This window comes from Lissotriton helveticus, chromosome 5_1 (assembly GCF_964261635.1).
Source record: "Lissotriton helveticus chromosome 5_1, aLisHel1.1, whole genome shotgun sequence".
NCBI classification, from domain to species: domain Eukaryota; kingdom Metazoa; phylum Chordata; class Amphibia; order Caudata; family Salamandridae; genus Lissotriton; species Lissotriton helveticus.
This window is the reverse complement of record NC_136065.1, coordinates 1,650,116,603-1,650,143,058: the sequence shown is the minus strand read 5'-3', so window position 1 is coordinate 1,650,143,058 and position 26,456 is coordinate 1,650,116,603. Positions and strand designations below refer to the sequence as shown.

Genomic DNA, 26,456 nt, shown 5'->3' with positions numbered 1-26,456 from the left:
GGACCCGGGGCTTGAACTCCATCTGGCCAGGCCCCGAGGGTGCTGGAGCCCCGTGTCCCGCAGGCCACCAGTGGGTCCGGGCGCTGGGGACGGGGCTCCACCGGGGCCCGGGGAGGCTCTCCCCAGCCTGGCTAGGGTTCGGAAGGTGGGACCGGACCCGGGGCTTGCAATCCATCTGGCCAGGCCCCGAGGGTGCTAGAGCCCCCTGTCCCGCAGGCCACCAGTGAGTCCGGGCGCTGGGGACGGGGCTCCACCGGGGCACGGGGAGGCTCTCCCCAGCCTGGCTAGGGTTCGGAAGGTGGGACCGGACCCGGGGCTTGAACTCCATCTGGCCAGGCCCCGAGGGTGCTGGAGCCCCCTGTCCCGCAGGCCACCAGTGGGTCCGGGCGCTGGGGACGGGGCTCCACCGGTTCCCGGGGAGGCTCTCCCCAGCCTGGCTAGGGTTCGGAAGGTGGGACCGGACCCAGGGCTTGAACTCCATCTGGCCAGGCCCCGAGGGTGCTGGTACCCCTCCGTCCAGCAATCCGGCCGGGGGTCCGGGGCGCCCGGGATGGAGGGTCCACCGGGGGCCCAGGGGAGGCTCTCTTCGGCCCGGCCTAGGGTTCGGAAAGCCGGGACTGGGGCCGGGGACCGGGCCCGGGGCTTGAGCCCCGTCCGGCAGGGCCCAGTGGAGCGGGAATCCCCCCTCCGTCCTGCAAGCTGGCCGAGGGTCGGAGGCGCCCGGGACGGAGGGTCCATCAGGGCCCGGGGAGGCCTGAAGCCCCGGAGCCCTGCAGCCCCAGAGACCTGCAGCTCTGCAGCCCCCGGAACCCTGCAGCCCCAGAGCCCTGCAGCTCCGGGGCAGGCAGATTGGCGTCATTTTGGTCCCGGCCATCTGGTCGCCCCTCTCGCCTCGGCCATCTGGTCACCCTGGAAGTCATGATGAGGTGCCATTCGCCTCCCGGATCCCAGCGAGGGCTCCAGGAGGCGGGTACTTTCGCGCCTTGGGTCCCCTCTGTCACCTCGTGTGCACAGATTGCAAGAAAGTCAGGTAATTTCCCTCCGAATTACTAGGGACAGGGTACGCCCGGACACCCCTCCAAGGCTGGTGGTTCTCTGCTAGGGGGACCAGATGGGCTATGCCTGGGTAACACCTCCCTAGGCCACCCGTGGCTTCCTTCCTCCAGGCCAACCGCTTGTCAAATTGCCCAGGACGGGCTCCATGGCTCTTGGGCAGTCGTCCCCCGGGCGTCCGGGGATCCATCCCTGCCGACGGCATGGAAAAGTGCCCGGGACGGGCTCCATACGTCCCGGGCAGTCCTCCCCCGGGCGTCCGGGGCACCCATCTCCAGGAGGCCAACAGCATGGCAAAGTACCCGGGACGGGCTCCATGGGTCCCGGGCAGTCCTCCCCCAGGCTTCCATCTCCAGGCCAACGGCAGGTCAAAGTGCCCAGGACGGGCTCCACGGGTCCCTGGCAGTCCTCCCCCCCGGGCGTCCGGGGCTCCCTTCCCCAGGCCAACGGCATGTCAAAGTGCCCAGGATGGGCTCCACGGGCCCCGGGCGTCCGGGGCTCCCTTCCCCAGGCCAACGGCATGCCAGAGTGCCCAGGATGGGCTCCACGAGTCCCGGGCGTCCGGGGCTCCCTTCCCCGGGACACCGGCTTGTCAGAGTGCCCATGACGGGCTCCACGGGTCCCGGGTATCTGAGACTCCCTTCCCCGGGCCAACGGCATGCCGGAGTTCCCAGGACAGGCTCCACGGGTCCCGGGCGTCCGGGGTTCCCTTCCCCGGTCCGACGGCTTGTCAGAGTGCCCAGGACGAGTTCCACGGGTCCCGGGCAGTCCTCCCCCGGGCGTCCGGGGCTCCCTTCCCCGGGCCGTCGGCAGGTCAGAGTGCCCAGGACAGGGCTCCATGGGTCCCGGGCAGTCCTCCCCCCGGGCATCCGGGGCTCCCTTCCCCGGGCCGACGGCAGGTCAGAGTGCCCAGGATGGGCTCCACGGGTCCCGGGCAGTCCTCCCCCCGGGCGTCCGGCGCTCCCTTTTCCAGGCCGATGGCAGGTCAGAGTGACCAGGATGGGCTCCACGGGTCCAGGGCAGTCCTCTCCCGGGCGTACGTGGTTGTCCGACAGATTCGGGCAGATGTGCTTTTACGAACCGGATCGGAATCGGCCCAAATAATAATAATAATGATCCACATTTGTAAGGCGCACAATCACCCGTAAGGGTCTCTAGGCGCTAGGGGCCGTCGGGAAGATTAAGCAAGCTATTGCCCAGAGTCACATGGTGCTGGGCTAATCTGCGGCCGGTGCCGGGGTTCGAACCCTGATCTCTGGGATGATCGAGGGTTACTACGCGCTCTACAAAAACCTTAAATAAAAAAATCTCCAGATACCGGAGTCAGCCGCCCTAGCCGCGGCGCCAGCTATTTCCCAGAGTCACCTGGTGCTGGGCTAATCTGCCGCCGGTGCCGGGGATCGAACCGTGATCTCCAGATTCCGGAGTCAGCCTCCCTAGCCGCGGCGCCAGCTATTTCCCAGAGTCACGTGGTGCTGGGCTAATCTGCGGCCGGTGCCGGGGATCGAACCCTGATCTCTGGGATGCTCGAGGGTTACTACGCGCTCTACAAAAACCTTAAATAAAAAAATCTCCAGATTCCGGAGTCAGCCGCCCTAGCCGCGGCGCCAGCTATTTCCCAGAGTCACCTGGTGCTGGGCTAATCTGCCGCCGGTGCCGGGGATCGAACCGTGATCCCCAGATGGGGATATCCCAAAAATCTGGCATGGATACGGCCGCCAGGACAGGTTTGGGCACCCCTGCTCTAGTTAGTATGTCCACAATCAGTGACAGATAGAGAACTCACTTATTAGAAGTGATCTGTCTCTGCGGGGCAGACATATGTCAACAGTCATACACTTGAGATGGCTGAAACTTTAGGAGTAAGAGCTGCTTTCTTATCAGTCTATCTATCCAAACTGGTTAGAAGGCCAGGAGTGAGGGAAAGGCAATCCTCTGGACACTTCATGAAAGATCTAATTTCAATTAAGCACAAAACACTTCCCTTAATTTGACATATTGCCAAAATGGAATAGTCAATTGGGCCCTTCTAGTGGATTATGGCTGTGTCTTGAAAGAGAGTGTAATTGTACTACGAGACATGCCCACCTTCAAAAGAGTGTCTGATGGCGTTCCGACGAAGGTGGGATTCAAACCCATGCGTGCAGAGCACAATGGATTAGCAGTCCATCGCCTTAACCACTCGGCCACCTCGTCTGCCTTAGGTGACTATGTTTCATTTTTTAGGAAATTCTTACTATGTGCTAATTACAAATAATCATAAGTTTCTCCTAGACTGTGTCAGAACTGGCAAATGTATGTGGTGTTCAATAGACAGAGCACATGATATAGCAGAATTATCAAATCTGTTCCATTAACTGTAGTTTTTAATAGTCATGATAACATGCTAGCATGTGAGTCGATCTTGCACAGTGAATAAGGGAGCAGTGCCAGTATCTACTTGGTCAACTCTAGATGGCTCAACTAGGGAGATATGAGAACAGTGAGCTCCAGTGGCGCAATCGGTTAGTGCGCGGTCCTTATACAGCAGTACTTGCATTGAGGCATGCCGAGGTTGTGAGTTCGAGCCTCACCGGGAGCAGCTTACTGTTTTTTCAAAAACCATTTCACTAAAAGTAAAGATTAAACTCAGGGTAAAGACGGCCCTTGCTAGAGAGTCTTTACTTCTTTTCAGGATCTGTGTGTCCGACTCTTCCAGGTGCAAATATCACAATCCTATTCGATGCTCCTTATAAACATTCCATGATGTGCCGTCTTGCATAGCATGCAAACACCACATCAGTGCATTTAAAAATAAATTTGTAGAATAAATATGATGAAAACATTGTTGTCACGGGATAACCATATACTGAGGAGCTGCAAACAGTGCTGTATCAGCTACTTACAATACAATTTTACTGAAAGACATATAAAAAGAAGAGCGTCATCATATTAATGTTTCTAGTCAACATAAGAGTTGCACCATAGCAGCTTATGGTGCTTTCTGCTCAGATTGTGCCTCCAATCCCACATTGATTTTTTAATTCTTTGCAGTTTAAAAAACACAATTCATGCTCAAAGTTAACTTTTTAAAACCATCCAACCTATTACATTTATTTCTCTAACTTGTGAATGTGGTCCATGTTCTCTTTTCTTTTCTTCATCCCCATCACGATACTCCTTTTCCCGAAATCAGGTTCACTTCTTTATCCAGCCGACCCTTCCAAGGTCACCAAATCTATGAAGCGATTCTGCTTTTTCTCACATTCTCTCTATGTACAAGATACCTTGTATCATTTGAATGGACAGCAGGAGAGTCGGATATTTATGGTTAGTGAGGGTGGGGTTTTGAAGATTAACCTCATTTGACTAAGAGCCGGGGCATCTGGGAGGAAAAGTATTTTAAGGGGGATGAAGTTCACATCTCCTTGGTGAAATTTCTAGATCCTTATTTCATCCTTTCTGTGGATGCAGACTCAGTCGGAACAGAGGTCATAGTCCTCGCTCTGACTTTCAAAGGAACTTCAAATATGCATGGCTTATTTGGCTTTGCCCGGCGGGGTGAGAATGGCGTTTGTCAGGCGATCGGAAGGGGTGAGGCAATAGTTTATGGTTCAATGGTTTTCATGAAGTCTTCTTGATAGGATGAAAGCAGGAAAGGGAAGCTTGTCAATAAGCAAACTTAAGACAAGGTGTGACTCCTAGAAAGAATGACTTGGAAACAACATACAGAAACTCACATATACAAAGGCCCTGATGAGGCTTGAACTCATGACCCCTGGTTTACAAGACCAGTGTTCTGCCACTGAGCTACAAGGCCAGCCTGCCTGCAGTATGTAAATCGCTTCATGTATTCTTACTGCGGTATGAAGATATCTATGATTTTGAGACTCTGTATGGAAATGCAGTTGCATTTGAATGTCTACATGCGTGCACAAATTGAAGAGCATGCTTAAGACACTTTTCTTGGAAGTAGGAAAAACTCCATTTTGATTTGAGAACATAAGAGTATTCACATTTATGACCATACTGATAGCTCTAGTTAGTATGTCCGCAATCAGTGACAGATAGAGAACTCACTTATTAGAAGTGATCTGTCTCTGTGGGGCAGACATATGTCAACAGTCATACACTTGAGATGGCCGAAACTTTAGGAGTAAGAGCTGCTTTCTTATCAGTCTATCTATCCAAACTGGTTAGAAGGCCAGGAGTGAGGGAAAGGCAATCCTCTGGACACTTCATGAAAGATCTAATTTCAATTAAGCACAAAACACTTCCCTTAATTTGACATAATTGCCAAAATGGAATAGTCAGTTGGGCCCTTCTAGTGGATTATGGCTGTGTCTTGAAAGAGAGTGTAATTGTACTACGAGACATGCCCACCTTCAAAAGAGTGTCTGATGGCGTTCCGACGAAGGTGGGATTCGAACCCACGCGTGCAGAGCACAATGGATTAGCAGTCCATTGCCTTAACCACTCGGCCACCTCGTCTGCCTTAGGTGACTATGTTTCATTTTTTAGGAAATTCTTACTATGTGCTAATTACAAATAATCATAAGTTTCCCCTAGACTGTGTCAGAACTGGCAAATATATGTGGTGTTCAATAGACAGAGCACATGATATAGCAGAATTATCAAATCTGTTCCATTAGGACTGTAGTTTTTAATAGTCATGATAACCTTCTAGCATGCGAGTCGATCTTGCACTGTGAATAAGGGAGCAGTGCCAGTATCTACTTGGTCAGCTCTAGATGGCTCAACTGGGGAGATATGAGAACAGTGAGCTTCAGTGGCGCAATCGGTTAGCGTGCGGTACTTATACAGCAGTACTTGCATTGAGGCATCCCGAGGTTGTGAGTTTGAGCCTCACCTGGAGCAGCTTACTGTTTTTTCATAAACCATTTCACTAAAAGTAAAGATTAAAATCAGGGTAAAGACGGCCCTTGCTAGCGAGTCTTTACTTCTTTTCAGGATCTGCGTGTCCGACTCTTCCAGGTGCAAATGTCACAATCCTATTCGATGCTCCTTATAAACATTCCATGATGTGCCGTCTTGCATAGCATGCAAACACCACATCAGTGCATTTAAAAATACATTTGTAGAATAATAAATATGTTGAAAACATTGTTGTCACGGGATAACCATATACTGAGGAGCTGCAAACAGTGCTGTATCAGCTACTTACAATACAATTTAACTGAAAGACATATCAAAAGAAGAGCGTCATCATATTAATGTTTCTAGTCAACATAAGAGTTGCACCATAGCAGCTTATGGTGCTTTCTGCTCAGATTGTGCCTCCAATCCCACATTGATTTTTTAATTCTTTGCAGTTTAAAAAACACAATTCGTGCTCAAAGTTAACTTTTTAAAACCATTCAACCTATTACATTTATTTCTCTAAATTGTGAATGTGGTCCATGTTCTCTTTTCCTCATCCCCATCACGATACTCCTTTTCCCGAAATCAGGTTCACTTCTTTATCCAGCCGACCCTTCCAAGGTCACCAAATCTATGAAGCGATTCTGCTTTTTCTCACATTCTCTCTATGTACAAGATACCTTGTATCATTTGAATGGACAGCAGGAGAGTCGGATATTTATGGTTAGTGGGGGTGGGGTTTTGTAGATTAACCTCATTTGACTAAGAGCCGGGGCATCTGGGAGGAAAAGTATTTTAAGGGGGATGAAGTTCACATCTCCTTGGTGAAATTTCTAGATCCTTATTTCATCCTTTCTGTGGATGCAGACTCAGTCGGAACAGAGGTCATAGTCTTCGCTCTGACTTTCAAAGGAACTTCAAATATGCATGGCTTATTTGGCTTTGCCCGGCAGGGCTTGCCCGGCGGGGTGAGAATGGCGTTTGTCAGGCGTTCCTCAGGCGATTGGAAGGGGTGAGGCAATAGTTTATGGTTCAATGGTTTTCATGAAGTCTTCTTGATACGATGAAAGCAGGAAAGGGAAGCTTGTCAATAAGCAAACTTAAGACAAGGTGTGACTCCTAGAAAGAATGACTTGGAAACAACATACAGAAACTCACATATAAAAAGGCCCTGATGAGGCTTGAACTCATGACCCCTGGTTTACAAGACCAGTGCTCTGCCACTGAGCTACAAGGCCAGCCTACCTGCAGTATGTAAATCGCTTCATGTATTCTTACTGCGGTATGAAGATATCTATGATTTTGAGACTCTGTATGGAAATGCAGTTGCATTTGAATGTCTACATGCGTGCACAAATTGAAGAGCATGCTTAAGACACTTTTCTTGGAAGTAGGAAAAACTCCATTTTGATTTGAGAACATAAGAGTATTCACATTTATGACCATACTGATAGCTCTAGTTAGTATGTCCGCAATCAGTGACAGATAAAGAACTCACTTATTAGAAGTGATCTGTCTCTGTGGGGCAGACATATGTCAACAGTCATACACTTGAGATGGCTGAAACTTTAGGAGTAAGAGCTGCTTTCTTATCAGTCTATCTATCCAAACAGGTTAGAAGGCCAGGAGTGAGGGAAAGGCAATCCTCTGGACATTTCATGAAAGATCTAATTTCAATTAAGCACAAAACACTTCCCTTAATTTGACATAATTGCCAAAATGGAATAGTCAGTTGGGCCCTTCTAGTGGATTATGGCTGTGTCTAGAAAGAGAGTGTAATTGTACTACGAGACATGCCCACCTTCAAAAGATTGTCTGATGGCGTTCCGACGAAGGTGGGATTCGAACCCACGCGTGCAGAGCACAATGGATTAGCAGTCCATCGCCTTAACCACTCGGCCACCTCGTCTGCCTTTGGTGACTATGTTTCATTTTTTAGGAAATTCTTACTATGTGCTAATTACAAATAATCATAAGTTTCTCCTAGACTGTGTCAGAACTGGCAAATGTATGTGGTGTTCAATAGACAGAGTACATGATATAGCAGAATTATCAAATCTGTTCCATTAGGACTGTAGTTTTTAATAGTCATGATAACATGCTAGCATGTGAGTCGATCTTGCACAGTGAATAGGGGGGCAGTGCCAGTATCTACTTGGTCAGCTCTAGATGGCTCAACTGGGGAGATATGAGAACAGTGAGCTCCAGTGGCGCAATCGGTTAGTGCGCGGTACGTATACAGCAGTACTTGCATTGAGGCATGCTGAGGTTGTGAGTTCAAGCCTCACCTGGAGCAGCTTACTGGTTTTTCATAAACCATTTCACTAAAAGTGAAGATTAAACTCAGGGTAAAGACGGCCCTTGCTAGAGAGTCTTTACTTCTTTTCAGGATCTGCGTGTCCGACTCTTCCAGGTGCAAATATCACAATCCTATTCGATGCTCCTTATAAACATTCCATGATGTGCCGTCTTGCATAGCATGCAAACACCACATCAGTGCATTTAAAAATACATTTGTAGAATAATAAATATGATGAAAACATTGTTGTCACGGGATAACCATATACTGAGGAGCTGCAAACAGTGCTGTATCAGCTACTTACAATACAATTTAACTGAAAGACATATCAAAAGAAGAGCGTCATCATATTAATGTTTCTAGTCAACATAAGAGTTGCACCATAGCAGCTTATGGTGCTTTCTGCTCAGATTGTGCCTCCAATCCCACATTGATTTTTTAATTCTTTGCAGTTTAAAAAACACAATTCGTGCTCAAAGTTAACTTTTTAAAACCATTCAACCTATTACATTTATTTCTCTAACTTGTGAATGTGGTCCATGTTCTCTTTTCCTCATCCCCATCACGATACTCCTTTTCCCGAAATCAGGTTCACTTCTTTATCCAGCCGACCCTTCCAAGGTCACCAAATCTATGAAGCGATTCTGCTTTTTCTCACATTCTCTCTATGTACAAGATACCTTGTATCATTTGAATGGACAGCAGGAGAGTCGGATATTTATGGTTAGTGGGGGTGGGGTTTTGAAGATTAACCTCATTTGACTAAGAGCCGGGGCATCTGGGAGGAAAAGTATTTTAAGGGGGATGAAGTTCACATCTCCTTGGTGAAATTTCTAGATCCTTATTTCATCCTTTCTGTGGATGCAGACTCAGTCGGAACAGAGGTCATAGTCCTCGCTCTGACTTTCAAAGGAACTTCAAATATGCATGGCTTATTTGGCTTTGCCCAGCACGGCTTGCCCGGCAGGGTGAGAATGGCGTTTGTCAGGCGATCGGAAGAGGTGAGGCAATAGTTTATGGTTCAATGGTTTTCATGAAGTCTTCTTGATACGATGAAAGCAGGAAAGGGAAGCTTGTCAATAAGCAAACTTAAGACAAGGTGTGACTCCTAGAAAGATTGACTTGGAAACAACATACAGAAACTCACATATAAAAAGGCCCTGATGAGGCTTGAACTCATGACCCCTGGTTTGCAAGACCAGTGCTCTGCCACTGAGCTACAAGGCCAGCCTGCCTGCAGTATGTAAATCGCTTCACGTATTCTTACTGCGGTATGAAGATATCTATGATTTTGAGACTGTATGGAAATGCAGTTGCATTTGAATGTCTACATGCGTGCACAAATTGAAGAGCATGCTTAAGACACTTTTCTTGGAAGTAGGAAAAACTCCATTTTGATTTGAGAACATAAGAGTATTCACATTTATGACCATACTGATAGCTCTAGTTAGTATGTCCGCAATCAGTGACAGATAAAGAACTCACTTATTAGAAGTGATCTGTCTCTGTGGGGCAGACATATGTCAACAGTCATACACTTGAGATGGCTGAAACTTTAGGAGTAAGAGCTGCTTTCTTATCAGTCTATCTATCCAAACTGGTTAGAAGGCCAGGAGTGAGGGAAAGGCAATCCTCTGGACACTTCATGAAAGATCTAATTTCAATTAAGCACAAAACACTTCCCTTAATTTGACATAATTGCCAAAATGGAATAGTCAGTTGGGCCCTTCTAGTGGATTATGGCTGTGTCTAGAAAGAGAGTGTAATTGTACTACGAGACATGCCCACCTTCAAAAGAGTGTCTGATGGCGTTCCGACGAAGGTGGGCTTCGAACCCACGCGTGCAGAGCACAATGGATTAGCAGTCCATCGCCTTAACCACTCGGCCACCTCGTCTGACTTTGGTGACTATGTTTCATTTTTTTGGAAATTCTTACTATGTGCTAATTACAAATAATCATAAGTTTCTCCTAGACTGTGTCAGAACTGGCAAATGTATGTGGTGTTCAATAGACAGAGCACATGATATAGCAGAATTATCAAATCTGTTCCATTAGGACTGTAGTTTTTAATAGTCATGATAACCTTCTAGCATGCGAGTCGATCTTGCACAGTGAATAAGGGAGCAGTGCCAGTATCTACTTGGTCAGCTCTAGATGGCTCAACTGGGGAGATATGAGAACAGTGAGCTCCAGTGGCGCAATCGGTTAGCGCGCGGTACTTATACAGCAGTACATGCATTGAGGCATGCCGAGGTTGTGAGTTCGAGCCTCACCTGGAGCAGCTTGCTGGTTTTTCATAAACCATTTCACTAAAAGTAATGATTAAACTCAGGGTAAAGACGGCCCTTGCTAGAGAGTCTTTACTTCTTTTCAGGATCTGCGTGTCCGACTCTTCCAGGTGCAAATATCACAATCCTATTCGATGCTCCTTATAAACATTCCATGATGTGCCGTCTTGCATAGCATGCAAACACCACATCAGTGCATTTAAAAATACATTTGTAGAATAATAAATATGATGAAAACATTGTTGTCACGGGATAACCATATACTGAGGAGCTGCAAACAGTGCTGTATCAGCTACTTACAATACAATTTAACTGAAAGACATATCAAAAGAAGAGCGTCATCATATTAATGTTTCTAGTCAACATAAGAGTTGCACCATAGCAGCTTATGGTGCTTTCTGCTCAGATTGTGCCTCCAATCCCACATTGATTTTTTAATTCTTTGCAGTTTAAAAAACACAATTCGTGCTCAAAGTTAACTTTTTAAAACCATTCAACCTATTACATTTATTTCTCTAACTTGTGAATGTGGTCCATGTTCTCTTTTCCTCATCCCCATCACGATACTCCTTTTCCCGAAATCAGGTTCACTTCTTTATCCAGCCGACCCTTCCAAGGTCACCAAATCTATGAAGCGATTCTGCTTTTTCTCACATTCTCTCTATGTACAAGATACCTTGTATCATTTGAATGGACAGCAGGAGAGTCGGATATTTATGGTTAGTGGGGGTGGGGTTTTGAAGATTAACCTCATTTGACTAAGAGCCGGGGCATCTGGGAGGAAAAGTATTTTAAGGGGGATGAAGTTCACATCTCCTTGGTGAAATTTCTAGATCCTTATTTCATCCTTTCTGTGGATGCAGACTCAGACGGAACAGAGGTCATAGTCCTCGCTCTGACTTTCAAAGGAACTTCAAATATGCATGGCTTATTTGGCTTTGCCCGGCGGGGTGAGAATGGCGTTTTTCAGGCGATCGGAAGGGTGAGGCAATAGTTTATGGTTCAATGGTTTTCATGAAGTCTTCTTGATACGATGAAAGCAGGAAAGGGAAGCTTGTCAATAAGCAAACTTAAGACAAAGTGTGACTCCTAGAAAGAATGACTTGGAAACAACATACAGAAACTCACATATAAAAAGGCCCTGATGAGGCTTGAACTCATGACCCCTGGTTTACAAGACCAGTGCTCTGCCACTGAGCTACAAGGCCAGCCTGCCTGCAGTATATAAATCGCTTCATGTATTCTTACTGCGGTATGAAGATATCTATGATTTTGAGACTCTGTATGGAAATGCAGTTGCATTTGAATGTCTACATGCGTGCACAAATTGAAGAGCATGCTTAAGACACTTTTCTTGGAAGTAGGAAAAACTCCATTTTGATTTGAGAACATAAGAGTATTCACATTTATGACCATACTGATAGCTCTAGTTAGTATGTCCGCAATCAGTGACAGATAAAGAACTCACTTATTAGAAGTGATCTGTCTCTGTGGGGCAGACATATGTCAACAGTCATACACTTGAGATGGCTGAAACTTTAGGAGTAAGAGCTGCTTTCTTATCAGTCTATCTATCCAAACTGGTTAGAAGGCGAGGAGTGAGGGAAAGGCAATCCTCTGGACACTTCATGAAAGATCTAATTTCAATTAAGCACAAAACACTTCCCTTAATTTGACATAATTGCCAAAATGGAATAGTCAGTTGGGCCCTTCTAGTGGATTATGGCTGTGCCTTGAAAGAGAGTGTAATTGTACTACGAGACATGCCCACCTTCAAAAGAGTGTCTGATGGCGTTCCGACAAAGGTGGGATTCGAACCCACGCGTGCAGAGCACAATGGATTAGCAGTCCATCACCTTAACCACTCGGCCACCTCGTCTGCCTTAGGTGACTATGTTTCATTTTTTAGGAAATTCTTACTATGTGCTAATTACAAATAATCATAAGTTTCTCCTAGACTGTGTCAGAACTGGCAAATGTATGTGGTGTTCAATAGACAGAGCACATGATATAGCAGAATTATCAAATCTGTTCCATTAGGACTGTAGTTTTTAATAGTCATGATAACATGCTAGCATGTGAGTCGATCTTGCACAGTGAATAAGGGAGCAGTGCCAGTATCTACTTGGTCAGCTCTAGATGGCTCAACTGGGGAGATATGAGAACAGTGAGCTCCAGTGGCGCAATCGGTTAGCGCGCGGTACTTATACAGCAGTACATGCATTGAGGCATGCCGAGGTTGTGAGTTCGAGCCTCACCTGGAGCAGCTTACTGGTTTTTCATAAACCATTTCACTAAAAGTGAAGATTAAACTCAGGGTAAAGACGGCCCTTGCTAGAGAGTCTTTACTTCTTTTCAGGATCTGCGTGTCCGACTCTTCCAGGTGCAAATATCACAATCCTATTCGATGCTCCTTATAAACATTCCATGATGTGCCGTCTTGCATAGCATGCAAACACCACATCAGTGCATTTAAAAATACATTTGTAGAATAATAAATATGATGAAAACATTGTTGTCACGGGATAACCATATACTGAGGAGCTGCAAACAGTGCTGTATCAGCTACTTACAATACAATTTAACTGAAAGACATATCAAAAGAAGAGCGTCATCATATTAATGTTTCTAGTCAACATAAGAGTTGCACCATAGCAGCTTATGGTGCTTTCTGCTCAGATTGTGCCTCCAATCCCACATTGATTTTTTAATTCTTTGCAGTTTAAAAAACACAATTCGTGCTCAAAGTTAACTTTTTAAAACCATTCAACCTATTACATTTATTTCTCTAACTTGTGAATGTGGTCCATGTTCTCTTTTCCTCATCCCCATCACGATACTCCTTTTCCCGAAATCAGGTTCACTTCTTTATCCAGCCGACCCTTCCAAGGTCACCAAATCTATGAAGCGATTCTGCTTTTTCTCACATTCTCTCTATGTACAAGATACCTTGTATCATTTGAATGGACAGCAGGAGAGTCGGATATTTATGGTTAGTGGGGGTGGGGTTTTGAAGATTAACCTCATTTGACTAAGAGCCGGGGCATCTGGGAGGAAAAGTATTTTAAGGGGGATGAAGTTCACATCTCCTTGGTGAAATTTCTAGATCCTTATTTCATCCTTTCTGTGGATGCAGACTCAGTCGGAACAGAGGTCATAGTCCTCGCTCTGACTTTCAAAGGAACTTCAAATATGCATGGCTTATTTGGCTTTGCCCAGCACGGCTTGCCCGGCAGGGTGAGAATGGCGTTTGTCAGGCGATCGGAAGGGGTGAGGCAATAGTTTATGGTTCAATGGTTTTCATGAAGTCTTCTTGATACGATGAAAGCAGGAAAGGGAAGCTTGTCAATAAGCAAACTTAAGACAAGGTGTGACTCCTAGAAAGATTGACTTGGAAACAACATACAGAAACTCACATATAAAAAGGCCCTGATGAGGCTTGAACTCATGACCCCTGGTTTGCAAGACCAGTGCTCTGCCACTGAGCTACAAGGCCAGCCTGCCTGCAGTATGTAAATCGCTTCACGTATTCTTACTGCGGAATGAAGATATCTATGATTTTGAGACTGTATGGAAATGCAGTTGCATTTGAATGTCTACATGCGTGCACAAATTGAAGAGCATGCTTAAGACACTTTTCTTGGAAGTAGGAAAAACTCCATTTTGATTTGAGAACATAAGAGTATTCACATTTATGACCATACTGATAGCTCTAGTTAGTATGTCCGCAATCAGTGACAGATAAAGAACTCACTTATTAGAAGTGATCTGTCTCTGTGGGGCAGACATATGTCAACAGTCATACACTTGAGATGGCTGAAACTTTAGGAGTAAGAGCTGCTTTCTTATCAGTCTATCTATCCAAACTGGTTAGAAGGCCAGGAGTGAGGGAAAGGCAATCCTCTGGACACTTCATGAAAGATCTAATTTCAATTAAGCACAAAACACTTCCCTTAATTTGACATAATTGCCAAAATGGAATAGTCAGTTGGGCCCTTCTAGTGGATTATGGCTGTGTCTAGAAAGAGAGTGTAATTGTACTACGAGACATGCCCACCTTCAAAAGAGTGTCTGATGGCGTTCCGACAAAGGTGGGATTCGAACCCACGCGTGCAGAGCACAATGGATTAGCAGTCCATCGCCTTAACCACTCGGCCACCTCGTCTGACTTTGGTGACTATGTTTCATTTTTTAGGAAATTCTTACTATGTGCTAATTACAAATAATCATAAGTTTCTCCTAGACTGTGTCAGAACTGGCAAATGTATGTGGTGTTCAATAGACAGAGCACATGATATAGCAGAATTATCAAATCTGTTCCATTAGGACTGTAGTTTTTAATAGTCATGATAACCTTCTAGCATGCGAGTCGATCTTGCACAGTGAATAAGGGAGCAGTGCCAGTATCTACTTGGTCAGCTCTAGATGGCTCAACTGGGGAGATATGAGAACAGTGAGCTCCAGTGGCGCAATTGGTTAGCGCGCGGTACTTATACAGCAGTACATGCATTGAGGCATGCCGAGGTTGTGAGTTCGAGCCTCACCTGGAGCAGCTTGCTGGTTTTTCATAAACCATTTCACTAAAAGTAAAGATTAAACTCAGGGTAAAGACGGCCCTTGCTAGAGAGTCTTTACTTCTTTTCAGGATCTGCGTGTCCGACTCTTCCAGGTGCAAATATCACAATCCTATTCGATGCTCCTTATAAACATTCCATGATGTGCCGTCTTGCATAGCATGCAAACACCACATCAGTGCATTTAAAAATACATTTGTAGAATAATAAATATGATGAAAACATTGTTGTCACGGGATAACCATATACTGAGGAGCTGCAAACAGTGCTGTATCAGCTACTTACAATACAATTTAACTGAAAGACATATCAAAAGAAGAGCGTCATCATATTAATGTTTCTAGTCAACATAAGAGTTGCACCATAGCAGCTTATGGTGCTTTCTGCTCAGATTGTGCCTCCAATCCCACATTGATTTTTTAATTCTTTGCAGTTTAAAAAACACAATTCGTGCTCAAAGTTAACTTTTTAAAACCATTCAACCTATTACATTTATTTCTCTAACTTGTGAATGTGGTCCATGTTCTCTTTTCCTCATCCCCATCACGATACTCCTTTTCCCGAAATCAGGTTCACTTCTTTATCCAGCCGACCCTTCCAAGGTCACCAAATCTATGAAGCGATTCTGCTTTTTCTCACATTCTCTCTATGTACAAGATACCTTGTATCATTTGAATGGACAGCAGGAGAGTCGGATATTTATGGTTAGTGGGGGTGGGGTTTTGAAGATTAACCTCATTTGACTAAGAGCCGGGGCATATGGGAGGAAAAGTATTTTAAGGGGGATGAAGTTCACATCTCCTTGGTGAAATTTCTAGATCCTTATTTCATCCTTTCTGTGGATGCAGACTCAGTCGGAACAGAGGTCATAGTCCTCGCTCTGACTTTCAAAGGAACTTCAAATATGCATGGCTTATTTGGCTTTGCCCGGCAGGGTGAGAATGGCGTTTGTCAGGCGTTCGGAAGGGGTGAGGCAATAGTTTATGGTTCAATGGTTTTCATGAAGTCTTCTTGATACGATGAAAGCAGGAAAGGGAAGCTTGTCAATAAGCAAACTTAAGACAACGTGTGACTCCTAGAAAGAATGAATTGGAAACAACATACAGAAACTCACATATAAAAAGGCCCTGATGAGGCTTGAACTCATGACCCCTGGTTTACAAGACCAGTGCTCTGCCACTGAGCTACAAGGCCAGCCTGCCTGCAGTATGTAAATCGCTTCATGTATTCTTACTGCGGTATGAAGATATCTATGATTTTGAGACTGTATGGAAATGCAGTTTCATTTGAATGTCTACATGCGTGCACAAATTGAGGAGCATGCTTAAGACACTTTTCTTGGAAGTAGGAAGAACTCCATTTTGATTTGAGAACATAAGAGTATTCACATTTATGACCATACTGATAGCTCTAGTTAGTATGTCCGCAATCAGTGACAGATAAAGAACTCACTTATTAGAAGTGATCTGTCTTTGTGGGGCAGACATATGTCAACAGTCATACACTTGAGATGGCTGAAACTTTAGGAGTAAGAGCTGCTTTCTTATCAGTCTATCTATCCAAACTGGTTAGAAGGCCAGGAGTGAGGGAAAGGCAATCCTCTGGACACTTCATGAAAGATCTAATTTCAATTAAGCACAAAACACTTCCCTTAATTTGACATAATTGCCAAAATGGAATAGTCAGTTGGGCCCTTCTAGTGGATTATGGCTGTGCCTTGAAAGAGAGTGTAATTGTACTACGAGACATGCCCACCTTCAAAAGAGTGTCTGATGGCGTTCCGACAAAGGTGGGATTCGAACCCACGCGTGCAGAGCACAATGGATTAGCAGTCCATCACCTTAACCACTCGGCCACCTCGTCTGCCTTAGGTGACTATGTTTCATTTTTTAGGAAATTCTTACTATGTGCTAATTACAAATAATCATAAGTTTCTCCTAGACTGTGTCAGAACTGGCAAATGTATGTGGTGTTCAATAGACAGAGCACATGATATAGCAGAATTATCAAATCTGTTCCATTAGGACTGTAGTTTTTAATAGTCATGATAACATGCTAGCATGTGAGTCGATCTTGCACAGTGAATAAGGGAGCAGTGCCAGTATCTACTTGGTCAGCTCTAGATGGCTCAACTGGGGAGATATGAGAACAGTGAGCTCCAGTGGCGCAATCGGTTAGCGTGCGGTACTTATACAGCAGTACTTGCATTGAGGCATGCCGAGGTTGTGAGTTCGAGCCTCACCTGGAGCAGCTTACTGGTTTTTCATAAACCATTTCACTAAAAGTAAAGATTAAACTCAGGGTAAAGACGGCCCTTGCTAGAGAGTCTTTACTTCTTTTCAGGATCTGCGTGTCCGACTCTTCCAGGTGCAAATATCTCAATCCTATTCGATGCTCCTTATAAACATTCCATGATGTGCCGTCTTGCATAGCATGCAAACACCAATCAGTGCATTTAAAAATACATTTGTAGAATAATAAATATGATGAAAACATTGTTGTCACGGGATAACCATATACTGAGGAGCTGCAAACAGTGCTGTATCAGCTACTTACAATACAATTTAACTGAAAGACATATCAAAAGAAGAGCGTCATCATATTAATGTTTCTAGTCAACATAAGAGTTGCACCATAGCATCTTATGGTGCTTTCTGCTCAGATTGTGCCTCCAATCCCACATTGATTTTTTAATTCTTTGCAGTTTAAAAAACACAATTCGTGCTCAAAGTTAACTTTTTAAAACCATTCAACCTATTACATTTATTTCTCTAACTTGTGAATGTGGTCCATGTTCTCTTTTCCTCATCCCCAGCACGATACTCCTTTTCCCGAAATCAGGTTCACTTCTTTATCCAGCCGACCCTTCCAAGGTCACCAAATCTATGAAGCGATTCTGCTTTTTCTCACATTCTCTCTATGTACAAGATACCTTGTATCATTTGAATGGACAGCAGGAGAGTCGGATATTTATGGTTAGTGGGGGTGGGGTTTTGAAGATTAACCTCATTTGACTAAGAGCCGGGGCATCTGGGAGGAAAAGTATTTTAAGGGGGATGAAGTTCACATCTCCTTGGTGAAATTTCTAGATCCTTATTTCATCCTTTCTGTGGATGCAGACTCAGTCGGAACAGAGGTCATAGTCCTCGCTCTGACTTTCAAAGGAACTTCAAATATGCATGGCTTATTTGGCTTTGCCCGGCGGGGTGAGAATGGCGTTTGTCAGGCGATCGGAAGGGGTGAGGCAATAGTTTATGGTTCAATGGTTTTCATGAAGTCTTCTTGATACGATGAAAGCAGGAAAGGGAAGCTTGTCAATAAGCAAACTTAAGACAAGGTGTGACTCCTAGAAAGATTGACTTGGAAACAACATACAGAAACTCACATATAAAAAGGCCCTGATGAGGCTTAAACTCATGACCCCTGGTTTACAAGACCAGTGCTCTGCCACTGAGCTACAAGGCCAGCCTGCCTGCAGTATGTAAATCGCTTCATGTATTCTTACTGCGGTATGAAGATATCTATGATTTTGAGACTGTATGGAAATGCAGTTGCATTTGAATGTCTACATGCGTGCACAAATTGAAGAGCATGCTTAAGACACTTTTCTTGGAAGTAGGAAAAACTCCATTTTGATTTGAGAACATAAGAGTATTCACATTTATGACCATACTGATAGCTCTAGTTAGTATGTCCGCAATCAGTGACAGATAAAGAACTCACTTATTAGAAGTGATCTGTCTCTGTGGGGCAGACATATGTCAACAGTCATACACTTGAGATGGCTGAAACTTTAGGAGTAAGAGCTGCTTTCTTATCAGTCTATCTATCCAAACTGGTTAGAAGGCCAGGAGTGAGGGAAAGGCAATCCTCTGGACACTTCATGAAAGATCTAATTTCAATTAAGCACAAAACACTTCCCTTAATTTGACATAATTGCCAAAATGGAATAGTCAGTTGGGCCCTTCTAGTGGATTATGGCTGTGTCTTGAAAGAGAGTGTAATTGTACTACGAGACATGCCCACCTTCAAAAGAGTGTCTGATGGCGTTCCGACGAAGATGGGATTCGAACCCACGCGTGCAGAGCACAATGGATTAGCAGTCCATCGCCTTAACCACTCGGCCACCTCGTCTGCCTTAGGTGACTATGTTTCATTTTTTAGGAAATTCTTACTATGTGCTAATTACAAATAATCATAAGTTTCTCCTAGACTGTGTCAGAACTGGCAAATGTATGTGGTGTTCAATAGACAGAGCACATGATATAGCAGAATTATCAAATCTGTTCTATTAGGACTGTAGTTTTTAATAGTCATGATAACATGCTAGCATGTGAGTCGATCTTGCACAGTGAATAAGGGAGCAGTGCCAGTATCTACTTGGTCAGCTCTAGATGGCTCAACTGGGGAGATATGAGAAAAGTGAGCTCCAGTGGCGCAATCGGTTAGCACGCGGTACTTATACAGCAGTACATGCATTGAGGCATGCCGAGGTTGTGAGTTCGAGCCTCACCTGGAGCAGCTTACTGGTTTTTCATAAACCATTTCACTAAAAGTAAAGATTAAACTCAGGGTAAAGACGGCCCTTGCTAGAGAGTCTTTACTTCTTTTCAGGATCTGCGTGTCCGACTCTTCCAGGTGCAAATATCACAATCCTATTCGATGCTCCTTATAAACATTCCATGATGTGCCGTCTTGCATAGCATGCAAACACCACATCAGTGCATTTAAAAATACATTTGTAGAATAATAAATATGATGAAAACATTGTTGTCACGGGATAACCATATACTGAGGAGCTGCAAACAGTGCTGTATCAGCTACTTACAATACAATTTAACTGAAAGACATATCAAAAGAAGAGCGTCATCATATTAATGTTTCTAGTCAACATAAGAGTTGCACCATAGCATCTTATGGTGCTTTCTGCTCAGATTGTGCCTCCAATCCCACATTGATTTTTTAATTCTTTGCAGTTTAAAAAACACAATTCGTGCTCAAAGTTAACTTTTTAAAACCATTCAACCTATTACATTTATTTCTCTAACTTGTGAATGTGGTCCATGTTCTCTTTTCCTCATCCCCAGCACGATACTCCTTTTCCCGAAATCAGGTTCACTTCTTTATCCAGCCGACCCTTCCAAGGTCACCAAATCTATGAAGCGATTCTGCTTTTTCTCACATTCTCTCTATGTACAAGATACCTTGTATCATTTGAATGGACAGCAGGAGAGTCGGATATTTATGGTTAGTGGGGGTGGGGTTTTGAAGATTAACCTCATTTGACTAAGAGCCGGGGCATCTGGGAGGAAAAGTATTTTAAGGGGGATGAAGTTCACATCTCCTTGGTGAAATTTCTAGATCCTTATTTCATCCTTTCTGTGGATGCAGACTCAGTCGGAACAGAGGTCATAGTCCTCGCTCTGACTTTCAAAGGAACTTCAAATATGCATGGCTTATTTGGCTTTGCCCGGCGGGGTGAGAATGGCGTTTGTCAGGCGATCGGAAGGGGTGAGGCAATAGTTTATGGTTCAATGGTTTTCATGAAGTCTTCTTGATACGATGAAAGCAGGAAAGGGAAGCTTGTCAATAAGCAAACTTAAGACAAGGTGTGACTCCTAGAAAGATTGACTTGGAAACAACATACAGAAACTCACATATAAAAAGGCCCTGATGAGGCTTAAACTCATGACCCCTGGTTTACAAGACCAGTGCTCTGCCACTGAGCTACAAGGCCAGCCTGCCTGCAGTATGTAAATCGCTTCATGTATTCTTACTGCGGTATGAAGATATCTATGATTTTGAGACTGTATGGAAATGCAGTTGCATTTGAATGTCTACATGCGTGCACAAATTGAAGAGCATGCTTAAGACACTTTTCTTGGAAGTAGGAAAAACTCCATTTTGATTTGAGAACATAAGAGTATTCACATTTATGACCATACTGATAGCTCTAGTTAGTATGTCCGCAATCAGTGACAGATAAAGAACTCACTTATTAGAAGTGATCTGTCTCTGTGGGGCAGACATATGTCAACAGTCATACACTTGAGATGGCTGAAACTTTAGGAGTAAGAGCTGCTTTCTTATCAGTCTATCTATCCAAACTGGTTAGAAGGCCAGGAGTGAGGGAAAGGCAATCCTCTGGACACTTCATGAAAGATCTAATTTCAATTAAGCACAAAACACTTCCCTTAATTTGACATAATTGCCAAAATGGAATAGTCAGTTGGGCCCTTCTAGTGGATTATGGCTGTGTCTTGAAAGAGAGTGTAATTGTACTACGAGACATGCCCACCTTCAAAAGAGTGTCTGATGGCGTTCCGACGAAGATGGGATTCGAACCCACGCGTGCAGAGCACAATGGATTAGCAGTCCATCGCCTTAACCACTCGGCCACCTCGTCTGCCTTAGGTGACTATGTTTCATTTTTTAGGAAATTCTTACTATGTGCTAATTACAAATAATCATAAGTTTCTCCTAGACTGTGTCAGAACTGGCAAATGTATGTGGTGTTCAATAGACAGAGCACATGATATAGCAGAATTATCAAATCTGTTCTATTAGGACTGTAGTTTTTAATAGTCATGATAACATGCTAGCATGTGAGTCGATCTTGCACAGTGAATAAGGGAGCAGTGCCAGTATCTACTTGGTCAGCTCTAGATGGCTCAACTGGGGAGATATGAGAAAAGTGAGCTCCAGTGGCGCAATCGGTTAGCACGCGGTACTTATACAGCAGTACATGCATTGAGGCATGCCGAGGTTGTGAGTTCGAGCCTCACCTGGAGCAGCTTACTGGTTTTTCATAAACCATTTCACTAAAAGTAAAGATTAAACTCAGGGTAAAGACGGCCCTTGCTAGAGAGTCTTTACTTCTTTTCAGGATCTGCGTGTCCGACTCTTCCAGGTGCAAATATCACAATCCTATTCGATGCTCCTTATAAACATTCCATGATGTGCCGTCTTGCATAGCATGCAAACACCACATCAGTGCATTTAAAAATACATTTGTAGAATAATAAATATGATGAAAACATTGTTGTCACGGGATAACCATATACTGAGGAGCTGCAAACAGTGCTGTATCAGCTACTTACAATACAATTTAACTGAAAGACATATCAAAAGAAGAGCGTCATCATATTAATGTTTCTAGTCAACATAAGAGTTGCACCATAGCAGCTTATGGTGCTTTCTGCTCAGATTGTGCCTCCAATCCCACATTGATTTTTTAGTTCGTTGCAGTTTAAAAAACACAATTCGTGCTCAAAGTTAACTTTTTAAAACCATTCAACCTATTACATTTATTTCTCTAACTTGTGAATGTGGTCCATGTTCTCTTTTCCTCATCCCCATCACGATACTCCTTTTCCCGAAATCAGGTCCACTTCTTTATCCAGCCGACCCTTCCAAGGTCACCAAATCTATGAAGCGATTCTGCTTTTTCTCACATTCTCTCTATGTACAAGATACCTTGTATCATTTGAATGGACAGCAGGAGAGTCGGATATTTATGGTTAGTGGGGGTGGGGTTTTGAAGATTAACCTCATTTGACTAAGAGCCGGGGCATCTGGGAGGAAAAGTATTTTAAGGGGGATGAAGTTCACATCTCCTTGGTGAAATTTCTAGATCCTTATTTCATCCTTTCTGTGGATGCAGACTCAGTCGGAACAGAGGTCATAGTCCTCGCTCTGACTTTCAAAGGAACTTCAAATATGCATGGCTTATTTGGCTTTGCCCAGCACGGCTTGCCCGGCAGGGTGAGAATGGCGTTTGTCAGGCGATCGGAAGAGGTGAGGCAATAGTTTATGGTTCAATGGTTTTCATGAAGTCTTCTTGATACGATGAAAGCAGGAAAGGGAAGCTTGTCAATAAGCAAACTTAAGACAAGGTGTGACTCCTAGAAAGATTGACTTGGAAACAACATACAGAAACTCACATATAAAAAGGCCCTGATGAGGCTTGAACTCATGACCCCTGGTTTGCAAGACCAGTGCTCTGCCACTGAGCTACAAGGCCAGCCTGCCTGCAGTATGTAAATCGCTTCACGTATTCTTACTGCGGTATGAAGATATCTATGATTTTGAGACTGTATGGAAATGCAGTTGCATTTGAATGTCTACATGCGTGCACAAATTGAAGAGCATGCTTAAGACACTTTTCTTGGAAGTAGGAAAAACTCCATTTTGATTTGAGAACATAAGAGTATTCACATTTATGACCATACTGATAGCTCTAGTTAGTATGTCCGCAATCAGTGACAGATAAAGAACTCACTTATTAGAAGTGATCTGTCTCTGTGGGGCAGACATATGTCAACAGTCATACACTTGAGATGGCTGAAACTTTAGGAGTAAGAGCTGCTTTCTTATCAGTCTATCTATCCAAACTGGTTAGAAGGCCAGGAGTGAGGGAAAGGCAATCCTCTGGACACTTCATGAAAGATCTAATTTCAATTAAGCACAAAACACTTCCCTTAATTTGACATAATTGCCAAAATGGAATAGTCAGTTGGGCCCTTCTAGTGGATTATGGCTGTGTCTAGAAAGAGAGTGTAATTGTACTACGAGACATGCCCACCTTCAAAAGAGTGTCTGATGGCGTTCCGACGAAGGTGGGCTTCGAACCCACGCGTGCAGAGCACAATGGATTAGCAGTCCATCGCCTTAACCACTCGGCCACCTCGTCTGACTTTGGTGACTATGTTTCATTTTTTTGGAAATTCTTACTATGTGCTAATTACAAATAATCATAAGTTTCTCCTAGACTGTGTCAGAACTGGCAAATGTATGTGGTGTTCAATAGACAGAGCACATGATATAGCAGAATTATCAAATCTGTTCCATTAGGACTGTAGTTTTTAATAGTCATGATAACCTTCTAGCATGCGAGTCGATCTTGCACAGTGAATAAGGGAGCAGTGCCAGTATCTACTTGGTCAGCTCTAGATGGCTCAACTGGGGAGATATGAGAACAGTGAGCTCCAGTGGCGCAATCGGTTAGCGCGCGGTACTTATACAGCAGTACATGCATTGAGGCATGCCGAGGTTGTGAGTTCGAGCCTCACCTGGAGCAGCTTGCTGGTTTTTCATAAACCATTTCACTAAAAGTAATGATTAAACTCAGGGTAAAGACGGCCCTTGCTAGAGAGTCTTTACTTCTTTTCAGGATCTGCGTGTCCGACTCTTCCAGGTGCAAATATCACAATCCTATTCGATGCTCCTTATAAACATTCCATGATGTGCCGTCTTGCATAGCATGCAAACACCACATCAGTGCATTTAAAAATACATTTGTAGAATAATAAATATGATGAAAACATTGTTGTCACGGGATAACCATATACTGAGGAGCTGCAAACAGTGCTGTATCAGCTACTTACAATACAATTTAACTGAAAGACATATCAAAAGAAGAGCGTCATCATATTAATGTTTCTAGTCAACATAAGAGTTGCACCATAGCAGCTTATGGTGCTTTCTGCTCAGATTGTGCCTCCAATCCCACATTGATTTTTTAATTCTTTGCAGTTTAAAAAACACAATTCGTGCTCAAAGTTAACTTTTTAAAACCATTCAACCTATTACATTTATTTCTCTAACTTGTGAATGTGGTCCATGTTCTCTTTTCCTCATCCCCATCACGATACTCCTTTTCCCGAAATCAGGTTCACTTCTTTATCCAGCCGACCCTTCCAAGGTCACCAAATCTATGAAGCGATTCTGCTTTTTCTCACATTCTCTCTATGTACAAGATACCTTGTATCATTTGAATGGACAGCAGGAGAGTCGGATATTTATGGTTAGTGGGGGTGGGGTTTTGAAGATTAACCTCATTTGACTAAGAGCCGGGGCATCTGGGAGGAAAAGTATTTTAAGGGGGATGAAGTTCACATCTCCTTGGTGAAATTTCTAGATCCTTATTTCATCCTTTCTGTGGATGCAGACTCAGACGGAACAGAGGTCATAGTCCTCGCTCTGACTTTCAAAGGAACTTCAAATATGCATGGCTTATTTGGCTTTGCCCGGCGGGGTGAGAATGGCGTTTTTCAGGCGATCGGAAGGGTGAGGCAATAGTTTATGGTTCAATGGTTTTCATGAAGTCTTCTTGATACGATGAAAGCAGGAAAGGGAAGCTTGTCAATAAGCAAACTTAAGACAAAGTGTGACTCCTAGAAAGAATGACTTGGAAACAACATACAGAAACTCACATATAAAAAGGCCCTGATGAGGCTTGAACTCATGACCCCTGGTTTACAAGACCAGTGCTCTGCCACTGAGCTACAAGGCCAGCCTGCCTGCAGTATATAAATCGCTTCATGTATTCTTACTGCGGTATGAAGATATCTATGATTTTGAGACTCTGTATGGAAATGCAGTTGCATTTGAATGTCTACATGCGTGCACAAATTGAAGAGCATGCTTAAGACACTTTTCTTGGAAGTAGGAAAAACTCCATTTTGATTTGAGAACATAAGAGTATTCACATTTATGACCATACTGATAGCTCTAGTTAGTATGTCCGCAATCAGTGACAGATAAAGAACTCACTTATTAGAAGTGATCTGTCTCTGTGGGGCAGACATATGTCAACAGTCATACACTTGAGATGGCTGAAACTTTAGGAGTAAGAGCTGCTTTCTTATCAGTCTATCTATCCAAACTGGTTAGAAGGCGAGGAGTGAGGGAAAGGCAATCCTCTGGACACTTCATGAAAGATCTAATTTCAATTAAGCACAAAACACTTCCCTTAATTTGACATAATTGCCAAAATGGAATAGTCAGTTGGGCCCTTCTAGTGGATTATGGCTGTGCCTTGAAAGAGAGTGTAATTGTACTACGAGACATGCCCACCTTCAAAAGAGTGTCTGATGGCGTTCCGACAAAGGTGGGATTCGAACCCACGCGTGCAGAGCACAATGGATTAGCAGTCCATCACCTTAACCACTCGGCCACCTCGTCTGCCTTAGGTGACTATGTTTCATTTTTTAGGAAATTCTTACTATGTGCTAATTACAAATAATCATAAGTTTCTCCTAGACTGTGTCAGAACTGGCAAATGTATGTGGTGTTCAATAGACAGAGCACATGATATAGCAGAATTATCAAATCTGTTCCATTAGGACTGTAGTTTTTAATAGTCATGATAACATGCTAGCATGTGAGTCGATCTTGCACAGTGAATAAGGGAGCAGTGCCAGTATCTACTTGGTCAGCTCTAGATGGCTCAACTGGGGAGATATGAGAACAGTGAGCTCCAGTGGCGCAATCGGTTAGCGCGCGGTACTTATACAGCAGTACATGCATTGAGGCATGCCGAGGTTGTGAGTTCGAGCCTCACCTGGAGCAGCTTACTGGTTTTTCATAAACCATTTCA

The 26,456-nt window shown here is 44.1% G+C and overlaps 30 non-coding genes across 30 annotated transcripts; 9 read left to right on the top strand and 21 right to left on the bottom strand.

Annotated features, from left to right (window-relative positions):
* Nucleotides 1-3,167: 3,167 nt before the first annotated feature.
* On the bottom strand, nucleotides 3,168-3,249 carry TRNAS-GCU (transfer RNA serine (anticodon GCU)). Its single transcript has one exon. It is a non-coding gene; the product is annotated as a tRNA-Ser (tRNA).
* Nucleotides 3,250-4,780: 1,531 nt separating this feature from the next.
* TRNAT-UGU (transfer RNA threonine (anticodon UGU)) lies at nucleotides 4,781-4,852 on the bottom strand. The gene has a single exon. It is a non-coding gene; the product is annotated as a tRNA-Thr (tRNA).
* A 589-nt stretch (nucleotides 4,853-5,441) lies between these two features.
* Nucleotides 5,442-5,523, bottom strand: TRNAS-GCU (transfer RNA serine (anticodon GCU)). Its single transcript has one exon. It is a non-coding gene; the product is annotated as a tRNA-Ser (tRNA).
* Nucleotides 5,524-5,815: 292 nt separating this feature from the next.
* On the top strand, nucleotides 5,816-5,910 carry TRNAI-UAU (transfer RNA isoleucine (anticodon UAU)). The gene is made up of 2 exons: nucleotides 5,816-5,853; nucleotides 5,875-5,910. It is a non-coding gene; the product is annotated as a tRNA-Ile (tRNA).
* A 1,169-nt stretch (nucleotides 5,911-7,079) lies between these two features.
* TRNAT-UGU (transfer RNA threonine (anticodon UGU)) lies at nucleotides 7,080-7,151 on the bottom strand. Its single transcript has one exon. It is a non-coding gene; the product is annotated as a tRNA-Thr (tRNA).
* Nucleotides 7,152-7,740: 589 nt separating this feature from the next.
* On the bottom strand, nucleotides 7,741-7,822 carry TRNAS-GCU (transfer RNA serine (anticodon GCU)). Its single transcript has one exon. It is a non-coding gene; the product is annotated as a tRNA-Ser (tRNA).
* Nucleotides 7,823-9,367: 1,545 nt separating this feature from the next.
* Nucleotides 9,368-9,439, bottom strand: TRNAA-UGC (transfer RNA alanine (anticodon UGC)). Its single transcript has one exon. It is a non-coding gene; the product is annotated as a tRNA-Ala (tRNA).
* A 587-nt stretch (nucleotides 9,440-10,026) lies between these two features.
* On the bottom strand, nucleotides 10,027-10,108 carry TRNAS-GCU (transfer RNA serine (anticodon GCU)). The gene has a single exon. It is a non-coding gene; the product is annotated as a tRNA-Ser (tRNA).
* A 292-nt stretch (nucleotides 10,109-10,400) lies between these two features.
* On the top strand, nucleotides 10,401-10,495 carry TRNAI-UAU (transfer RNA isoleucine (anticodon UAU)). Its single transcript has 2 exons — nucleotides 10,401-10,438; nucleotides 10,460-10,495. It is a non-coding gene; the product is annotated as a tRNA-Ile (tRNA).
* A 1,143-nt stretch (nucleotides 10,496-11,638) lies between these two features.
* Nucleotides 11,639-11,710, bottom strand: TRNAT-UGU (transfer RNA threonine (anticodon UGU)). Its single transcript has one exon. It is a non-coding gene; the product is annotated as a tRNA-Thr (tRNA).
* A 589-nt stretch (nucleotides 11,711-12,299) lies between these two features.
* Nucleotides 12,300-12,381, bottom strand: TRNAS-GCU (transfer RNA serine (anticodon GCU)). The gene has a single exon. It is a non-coding gene; the product is annotated as a tRNA-Ser (tRNA).
* A 292-nt stretch (nucleotides 12,382-12,673) lies between these two features.
* TRNAI-UAU (transfer RNA isoleucine (anticodon UAU)) lies at nucleotides 12,674-12,768 on the top strand. The gene is made up of 2 exons: nucleotides 12,674-12,711; nucleotides 12,733-12,768. It is a non-coding gene; the product is annotated as a tRNA-Ile (tRNA).
* A 1,158-nt stretch (nucleotides 12,769-13,926) lies between these two features.
* TRNAA-UGC (transfer RNA alanine (anticodon UGC)) lies at nucleotides 13,927-13,998 on the bottom strand. The gene has a single exon. It is a non-coding gene; the product is annotated as a tRNA-Ala (tRNA).
* Nucleotides 13,999-14,585: 587 nt separating this feature from the next.
* TRNAS-GCU (transfer RNA serine (anticodon GCU)) lies at nucleotides 14,586-14,667 on the bottom strand. The gene has a single exon. It is a non-coding gene; the product is annotated as a tRNA-Ser (tRNA).
* Nucleotides 14,668-14,959: 292 nt separating this feature from the next.
* Nucleotides 14,960-15,054, top strand: TRNAI-UAU (transfer RNA isoleucine (anticodon UAU)). Its single transcript has 2 exons — nucleotides 14,960-14,997; nucleotides 15,019-15,054. It is a non-coding gene; the product is annotated as a tRNA-Ile (tRNA).
* Nucleotides 15,055-16,198: 1,144 nt separating this feature from the next.
* Nucleotides 16,199-16,270, bottom strand: TRNAT-UGU (transfer RNA threonine (anticodon UGU)). The gene has a single exon. It is a non-coding gene; the product is annotated as a tRNA-Thr (tRNA).
* A 587-nt stretch (nucleotides 16,271-16,857) lies between these two features.
* TRNAS-GCU (transfer RNA serine (anticodon GCU)) lies at nucleotides 16,858-16,939 on the bottom strand. The gene has a single exon. It is a non-coding gene; the product is annotated as a tRNA-Ser (tRNA).
* A 292-nt stretch (nucleotides 16,940-17,231) lies between these two features.
* Nucleotides 17,232-17,326, top strand: TRNAI-UAU (transfer RNA isoleucine (anticodon UAU)). Its single transcript has 2 exons — nucleotides 17,232-17,269; nucleotides 17,291-17,326. It is a non-coding gene; the product is annotated as a tRNA-Ile (tRNA).
* A 1,143-nt stretch (nucleotides 17,327-18,469) lies between these two features.
* On the bottom strand, nucleotides 18,470-18,541 carry TRNAT-UGU (transfer RNA threonine (anticodon UGU)). The gene has a single exon. It is a non-coding gene; the product is annotated as a tRNA-Thr (tRNA).
* Nucleotides 18,542-19,128: 587 nt separating this feature from the next.
* TRNAS-GCU (transfer RNA serine (anticodon GCU)) lies at nucleotides 19,129-19,210 on the bottom strand. Its single transcript has one exon. It is a non-coding gene; the product is annotated as a tRNA-Ser (tRNA).
* Nucleotides 19,211-19,502: 292 nt separating this feature from the next.
* TRNAI-UAU (transfer RNA isoleucine (anticodon UAU)) lies at nucleotides 19,503-19,597 on the top strand. The gene is made up of 2 exons: nucleotides 19,503-19,540; nucleotides 19,562-19,597. It is a non-coding gene; the product is annotated as a tRNA-Ile (tRNA).
* Nucleotides 19,598-20,741: 1,144 nt separating this feature from the next.
* On the bottom strand, nucleotides 20,742-20,813 carry TRNAT-UGU (transfer RNA threonine (anticodon UGU)). Its single transcript has one exon. It is a non-coding gene; the product is annotated as a tRNA-Thr (tRNA).
* A 587-nt stretch (nucleotides 20,814-21,400) lies between these two features.
* On the bottom strand, nucleotides 21,401-21,482 carry TRNAS-GCU (transfer RNA serine (anticodon GCU)). Its single transcript has one exon. It is a non-coding gene; the product is annotated as a tRNA-Ser (tRNA).
* Nucleotides 21,483-21,774: 292 nt separating this feature from the next.
* On the top strand, nucleotides 21,775-21,869 carry TRNAI-UAU (transfer RNA isoleucine (anticodon UAU)). Its single transcript has 2 exons — nucleotides 21,775-21,812; nucleotides 21,834-21,869. It is a non-coding gene; the product is annotated as a tRNA-Ile (tRNA).
* A 1,158-nt stretch (nucleotides 21,870-23,027) lies between these two features.
* On the bottom strand, nucleotides 23,028-23,099 carry TRNAA-UGC (transfer RNA alanine (anticodon UGC)). The gene has a single exon. It is a non-coding gene; the product is annotated as a tRNA-Ala (tRNA).
* Nucleotides 23,100-23,686: 587 nt separating this feature from the next.
* Nucleotides 23,687-23,768, bottom strand: TRNAS-GCU (transfer RNA serine (anticodon GCU)). Its single transcript has one exon. It is a non-coding gene; the product is annotated as a tRNA-Ser (tRNA).
* A 292-nt stretch (nucleotides 23,769-24,060) lies between these two features.
* On the top strand, nucleotides 24,061-24,155 carry TRNAI-UAU (transfer RNA isoleucine (anticodon UAU)). The gene is made up of 2 exons: nucleotides 24,061-24,098; nucleotides 24,120-24,155. It is a non-coding gene; the product is annotated as a tRNA-Ile (tRNA).
* A 1,143-nt stretch (nucleotides 24,156-25,298) lies between these two features.
* Nucleotides 25,299-25,370, bottom strand: TRNAT-UGU (transfer RNA threonine (anticodon UGU)). The gene has a single exon. It is a non-coding gene; the product is annotated as a tRNA-Thr (tRNA).
* A 589-nt stretch (nucleotides 25,371-25,959) lies between these two features.
* Nucleotides 25,960-26,041, bottom strand: TRNAS-GCU (transfer RNA serine (anticodon GCU)). Its single transcript has one exon. It is a non-coding gene; the product is annotated as a tRNA-Ser (tRNA).
* A 292-nt stretch (nucleotides 26,042-26,333) lies between these two features.
* On the top strand, nucleotides 26,334-26,428 carry TRNAI-UAU (transfer RNA isoleucine (anticodon UAU)). The gene is made up of 2 exons: nucleotides 26,334-26,371; nucleotides 26,393-26,428. It is a non-coding gene; the product is annotated as a tRNA-Ile (tRNA).
* Nucleotides 26,429-26,456: the final 28 nt, after the last annotated feature.